Consider the following 7,824-nt stretch of genomic DNA (forward strand, 5'->3'; position numbering starts at 1 on the left):
CCAATGAGGATCCCCCTTAAGGCAGAAAAAGGGAAGGGGGAGCCTCCTTACTTACCCTACTTCCAGCCAACCCCTAAGTTCCTAGAACTATTCTGTGAATGACTGTGGTTCTAGATTCCCAAAGCAGCCTTGACAGAGCTGCCCACGGCCCTTAGCAGTTTGCTCTGGGTGCGGCAGGCACCTGGGGCAATCAACCAAAACAGAGCCTGTCTCAGCCCAGCAATCTGACTGCTGGGTGAACTCCCCAATCCTCCCACTCTATCCTGCCCCCATACCTGGGCCACCCTTCCTACGGGAATTGTAGGGACAGCTCACCTGCATGCATGGTGTTCTTAAGCAGGAGTTGGTCCCTGGGAGGAGATGCAAAAGGAGAGCAAGTCAGGCAAGAGTGGCTTTTCCAACACTTACTGAGCAAAGTCTAAAGTCCAGGCATGCACATCTGCTAACAAAATCTCCCTGCACACACACACACACACACACACACACACACACACAGTCCCAGAAGTTAGGTATGACTACTGCATTATATACTTAAGGAAGTGGAGGTCAAGGGGAGGAAAATGACCCACCCCACTGGCCCTAAGGGCAGCCAAGACCACCTCTTTATGCCACCTGACTTCCTACCCTCAATGGCTTCCCATTGTCTTCAGGACAGCATCCCCAATCCTTAGCAGGACCTAAAAGGCCCTTCTGTGTCTGGACCCAACTCCCTTTTCTCCCTTCTTGCTCCTCCATACTCCCTCTATACCCCACCTCTTCATTCCAACATCCCTCAGCTCCTTTGAGTTTCTCTGAAGAGCCAAGCTCCCAGGTTAATTCTGGCCCTCCATAGGTTGGGCACCCCCTTCTCCAGCCGCATTCCCTGACTAACACCCACAGCTTCACCCCTTCAGATTTCAGCTTATATGTTATGAGCCTTCCAGGTCCCCCAGACAGGTGAGGTCCACTTATAAGTTCCCAGGGCATCTTATCCACGTCCCCTTTCTTGGCACACAATATCTGGTTTCCTCACTAGACAAGAAGACCCATAAGACTCTAGCGCAGCACCTGGCACACAGTGAATTTTCAATAAGTGAGCTTGTTATTTCATCTTTTTATCTCTTCATTCATTCATCCATTCTGTCACTAGTTCATTTCAACACGTATTCATTTATTATTCATTTATGCACTAACTTAGTCACTAAGTCATTTACTCATCCCATAAATTTTGCTGTGCATGTTTATGGCTTGGCTTTGGAAAAACATAGATCTGGAGTCATGTAGTCCTGGGTTCAAATCTCAGCTCATCCTCTTAGCAGTGTTAGTAAATCAGGGGAAGAGACACTCCCGCTCGGCTCTCACCCTGCCCATCTCTAATATGGGGCACATAAAGCCTGCCACCCAAGAGTAGTTGAAGTCGCAGTGTCTGGCATGCAGCCCACGTGGCCCACTGAAGGGCTTCTCTAAATGTTAGTACTTGTCCTGCTACTCTCTGCGAGGCACTGTGGGCAGAGAACAGTAAGGTGCTCAGAGCCCAGCGGGACCTGCCGTCACCCCCAAGCACGCAGTTCATGCAGACCTTTGCAATCTGCCTCAGAGGAAGGAAGCGTTCACCTACCATCAGCACCAGAGGTGATGTTAACCTGAAGCTAATGAAATGGAAAATATCAAGGCTCCTTGCTCATATAGCTCTTTTCCAAAGGGACTGTCCTTAATTTTGTGTTCACGTTTTGTCTTCTTCTACTTAAAGAGGAGCCTCCAAATTATAAAAAGCCTCAAGCTCCAAAACACCCTGGATCACCTCACCCGAATTCTCCCCTCGTGAAACACACACACACACACACACACACACACACACACACACATACAGGCTATAGTTAACAAAGGGAGGCATTTTCAACCTGGAAAAAAATGTGAGTCAGGTACAGCCTATGAGGCAGTCAGCAGGATTTTGTAAGGCCTCACCGGTTTAGCCTGTGAAAGAGAATAATTTCTACCCCTCTGATCCAGCAGATGCACAATACTGGTCACTGGGCAGGAAGGCACATGTCCCAGCTCTGGCTGACCCTCCTTCATCCATGAGAAAAGAGTGATCTCTCCCACTTTCTCCTGTTCCCTCAGTCTTCCTCCTCCACCCTGCAGCAGACAGGCAAGGCTTCAGAGCTGCCTGACAGTGGGGGGTAGCCCACATCTTACCCTCCACCAAAGGGAAGTTGTACACTGGGAAGAGTGACGGTTACTGAGGGGCTTGGGTGGTACCCAAGAGAGCTAAAGGAGGTCACTGCACAGCTACCTATTGGCCTTTGCCCCCAGGCTCTGGGGCTCCAAATAAGGAGAGTAGAGGGAGGCCATAAAACACCTAGTGCAGTCAGAGACCAACAGAACCATGGACCGATTCCCATCCTCTCTCCTCCACTTCTGTGAACTTTTCCAGGCCCTTAACAGGGGTTTCTGGAGCTCTCCGGAGGAGGAACTACCAGTGGGTCTTCCGGTTCCTCTTTGAGAACATGTTTATCAGTCGTATAGGCCTGGAATGTGTTAGGCACTCGTGTGAGTAAGTGTGCCCACACACCTGACACTGAGATACCTCAGACCTAGAGAATCCGAAAGAGAACATGCCAGCTTTCCTCCATATCAGACCCTCTTATTCTCCTATGTTGCAAGAAACTGGCACCATTACCCAAGCCAGAAAAAATATTATTCTTGACTACTCTCTTCTTCACTTGCTGAATCCAAATTTGGCCAAGTTCTGCTAATTCTGGCTCCAGAAAATCTCCCAAGTATCTCCCCATATCTCCATCACCACTGCTAAACCCAAGTACAGCTCCCATTGCTTTGGGGCTCTGTCTTTGAATTGCCCTCTCAACAAGGGTCTCTGTGTGTAAGGGCAGCTCCCAATAAACCATTTTCCAAATTGAGCCACAAAGATCTTCCTTTAAAATTACATTCAATAGTGTGGTACTGGCAAAAGGATAGACATATAGGCCAATGGAATAGAACTGAGAGTCCAGAAATACATCCATGCCTCTATGGTCAATTGATTTTTGACAAGGATGCCAACCCCTTTCAGTGGGGAAAGAATAGTCTCTTCAACAAATGGTGGTGGGACAACTGGAAATCAATATCTAAAGAATAAATTGGACCCTTTTCACACTAGATACAAAAGTTAACTCAAAATGGATTAAAGACCTAAATATAAGAGGCATAAACACATAGGCAAAAACATAGGCATAAATCTTCATGACCTTGAATTTGGCAATGATTTCTTAGATATGACACCAATAGCATAAGCAACAGAAGAAAAAATAGGTAAACTGAACATCGGCAAAATTAAAAACTTGTGCATCAAAAGATACTATTAGGAAGTGAAAACACAACTTACAGGATGTAAGAAAATATTTGTAAATCATGTATCTGATAAGAGTCAAATATCTAGAACATATAAAGAACTCTTACAACTTAACAACAAAAAGACAAACAACCCAATTTAAAAATGGGCAAACAGGCCTTCACTGGTGGTGCAGCGGTTAAGAATCCACCTGCCAATGCAGGGGACATGGGTTCGAGCCCTGGTCCAGGAAGATCCCACATGCCACAGAGCAGCTAAGGCCGTGAGCCACAACTACTGAGCCCGTGTGCCACAACTACTGAAGCCCACACACCTAGAGCCCATGCTCTGCAACAAAAGAAGCCACCACAATGAGAAGCCCATGCACCGCAACGAAGCGTAGCCCCCACTCACCACAACTAAAGAAAGACCGTGTGTAGCAACGAAGACCCAACGCAGCCATAAATAAAATTAATTAATTAAATTAAAAGAAAAAAAAGAAATCCATACCAAAATACATCATGAGTAAACTTCTGAAAACTAAAGGCAATGAAAAAAAAAATCTTAAAAGCAACCAGAGAGAATTACCTATAGGAGAACACCAATTCAAATCACAGCAATCTTCTCATCTGAAGCCATGGAGGGGTGAAGGAGAAATAAAGAAACTCTTAGATGGGACTTCCCTGGTGGTCCAGTGTTTAGGACTCCATGCTTCCACCGCAGGGGGCATGGGTTCAATCCCTGGTCAGGGAACTAAGATCCCACATATGCCACACAGTCTGGTGCCCCCCACCAAAAAAAAAAAAAAAAAGATTCTCTTAGATGAAGGAAAAATGCATATGCAAATTCAACCGTGCCGATCCCCTCTTAGAACCTCTCTGTGACTTCTTATGGCTTTTTAGACTATGGGGTGTGGGTTATGTTATATTTCCTAAAAGACAGATTCCCGGGCCTCCCTCTTAGAAATTCCACTTTGCAGCCCTGAGGAGGCTCTGAGGGGGCCTTTTATCAAGCTCTCCCCCTCCAACCCTCCCCAAAGTGATCATCACATAGCTGGTGGACAGGCCACAAGGGGAGACCCTCTAATCTTCAGTCTGATGTCTGTTTCTTTTGCCAGGACCCTCAGCCCACAGGCCTTGCCCCTCCATCTCTCCAGCTACATCCATCCCCTTCCCCAGCCCTATGCTTGAGCCACTTTCAACTTCTCCTAGTGCTTCAAATGGGGCCTTTGCAAATACTCTTTCCTCTTCTTGTAAACTTCCCCAAGACTACGCAGCTAAACCTCCATCACTTCCCCTGGTTAACATCTAGTCACTTTCCAGATGCCAGCTTAGGTGTCTTTTCCTCCTGGAAGTCTTCTTGGGACCCTCAAACGTGGGTAAGGTGCCCACCTCATGTGATCACCCTGTACCAGAGGATTGCTCTGTTTACTTGTATGTCTCCACTTTAGAAAATGAGCTTGGTGAGTGTCTATTACCCCTGTTTTCCCAGGACATGGCATAGTGCCTAGCACACAGAGAAGGTTCAGAACACTTTAACGGAATAAGGGGATGAATGGATGAAAGACAACTCTTCAAGACAGGTATCATTATCCTCATTTACTGGCATGTTAATTCAGACTGATCAGGGACATAAATAGATTTTTGCAAAGTCCCCAGAAAGTGGCAGAGGAACGATTCCAACCCAGGTATCCTTAGCTCACAGTTTTCCCTACAAGATCCCAGAGATTCCCAAGGTACGAATCACTCAGTGAAGCCAAGTCTTCCCGTTTCCCCCATTCCCTCTGCCACTCTTGGGCCTCTACCCTAGAGGAAAAGTCCAGTGAAAACAACGCGCCTCTCCTGATGCCCAGTTATAATGCACAAATCCAGGGCGTTGGAGTCAGCTGGACTTGAATTTGAAACCTGCTCTGTCTCTCACCAATGGTGTGAACCTGAGAAGGTTAGCCTCACCACACTGCACGTCTATATTAATACTCAATCCACAAGGTAAGGTAGGGAATAAAATGGGATAATGCACACAGGGATGATCGTAGCGTCTGGCCCCCAGCAGTTCCCCACGTAAACGTCCATCCTCACCGTCCCTTCCTCCCCCTGGGTGATGGCTGGGTGGGGGCCGTGAGAAAAGGATCAAGTCTGGCTTTTAGCTTCTCAGCCTCCTCTTCCCCCCAGGCTGTGGTAGTCCCTCCTGAGTCTTCTGACTCTCCCTCTCCTCTCCCGGACTCCCATCCACCGCATTCTCAGAACTTGATAGCCTAAACTCTTTGTCCATGAGCCTTAAGTGCTGATGTAAAAGTTCAATGTGTTACCTCCACCCGGGGCATCCACATGGTAACAGAAATTCAGCCGTTAGTCAAAGATATGACGTTCTAACTGTGGAATTACAGCCAGAGCGGGAAGACTTTTACCCAGGGAGGGGGGGTCAAGGTGGTAACTGCCTTGTGGAGGCCGCCTCCACCCCTGGGACTTCCCCAGAGCCACACTGAAGCTTACCTAGGCTCCCCCCAACTCCAGGCAGTGTCGTGGTCTTTGTGAGGTCACCATGACTCAGAGTTCCCAGCCAATGAGGCCTCTTCTCATGCCTACACAGTGGGAAGAAGCAGGAAGATGTCCTTTCAAAAAAGGAGCTATCGGGCTTCCCTGGTGGCGCAGTGGTTGAGAGTCTGCCTGACGATGCAGGGGGTGCGGGTTCGTGCCCCGGTCCAGGAAGATCCCACATGCCGCGGAGTGGCTGGGCCGGTGAGCCATGGCCGCTGAGCCTGCACGTCTGGAGCCTGTGCTCCGCAACAGGAGAGGCCACAACAGTGAGAGGTCCGTTTACCGCAAAAAAAAAAAAAAAAAAAAAAGGAGCTATCTTCTGACCCTCTACCACTGCCTGGAAATGACCTACCTCAGGGACTTCCCTGGTGGCACAGTGGTTAAGAATCTGCCTGCCAATGCAGGGGGCACGGGTTCAAGCCCTGGTCCGGGAAGATCTCACATGCCGTGGAGAAACTAAAGCCCGTGCGCCACAACTACTGAGCCCACGTGCCACAACTACTGAAGCCCACATGCCTAGAGCCAGTGCTCTGCAACAAGAGAAGCCACTGCAATGAGAAGCCTGCGCACTGCAACGATGAGTAGCCCCCGCTCGCTGCAACTAGAAAAAGCCCGCGCTCAACAAAGAAGACCCAACACAGCCAAAAATAAATAAAATAAAATAATTTAATTTTAAAAAAAATGAAATGAGCTAGCTCAAACGAAGACTGACTTCCTTGCCTGGCATTCAAGCCTCCCCATAAAAGCCCCTCACCCTGTGACCTTATGCCTCCATTTATTTTTGGTGACAGACTGGTTCCAAGGAACAGGGCAGGTTTGGGGCACAGCAGACCTGAGATGGAATCTCGTGGGTAGTGCTGTGTGTGCAAAGCGCTTGTAATCAGACAACCTGTAACGAGGAAACCGAGACCCGCAGAGGGAAAAGATTAGCCCAAGGTCATGAGCTAGGACGCTGCATGTGTCCTTTGTCTCTCTCGGGCTCCACCCTGCTTCTGCAGGCACAGATAACAGTGTGGAGGTGGGGCAGGCCAGGAGACCCAGAATGTGAAACCCGGATCCTGTGATAAGGAAATGAAGGCAATGCTATTATCTTCCTAAAGACGAGCTGCTTAACGATGAGCAATAACTAAGCTAACTAAGACAACCAGTGACTTCAAACTTCAAAACAGTAGTGGAACTGTCCACTAAGCTGTATTCCCACTTACCCAGATCATTAGACCCTAGGAGAGTCTGTGTACGTCATGTGATGCTCTGAGTTCTACGGCCCGGAAACCTGCCTCCTCACACGTAGTCCCCACCCCCAGGTGTGTCAGCTCTGGAGAGTGGGTCCCCTTCTGTCTACCTGGGATCTCGCCTTTGCGGCCCCTTCCCCCACCCCCTGCTTCCCCACTCCTGGCCCTGCACCTCCCACTCCCCCCGCTGCTTAGCTGCTCCTCCACCTGTTTGTTTCCGTGGCCTCCCAACATGGTCTCTCAGAAAAAATCCTCCAGCAAACTTGCTTCTTTCCCCGCAGCCCCTCACTCGCTCTTTACCTGCAGTGACAAGAACCCTTTCTGACTCCTCCGTCTCCTCCCCTGGCCTCAAGCACCCAATTAATCACCAAGTCCTTCTGCTTCCAAATCTGTCCTGTCCCTCCAACTCCATACCCTCCGTCCTGGCTGAGGTCCTCACCATCATCGGAAACCCAGATTCTGGCCAGTCTTCTCAATAAAATCCAGCTCCATCCTGCAGCTAGGGAGCATCCCTGACAACTCATTTCCCCTTAAGCCCTCCCACTTCCCACAAGGTCACATCCACACTCCTTGGTCTGGAATTGAGGCCCCTTCACAGTCTGCCTTGTTTCTGCTCCCTTTTCAATTTTTTAAGTGTGTACTGAAGCACCATATACATACAGAAAATTGCACATACCGTGTCAATTTTGATGAATCTTCACTGAGTGGGCGCACCCACGTAACCAGCACCCAGATCTAGAAATGGAAC

The sequence above is a fragment of the Grampus griseus genome (genome assembly GCF_964374135.1).
Source record: "Grampus griseus genome assembly, chromosome: 1".
NCBI classification, from domain to species: Eukaryota; Metazoa; Chordata; class Mammalia; order Artiodactyla; family Delphinidae; genus Grampus; species Grampus griseus.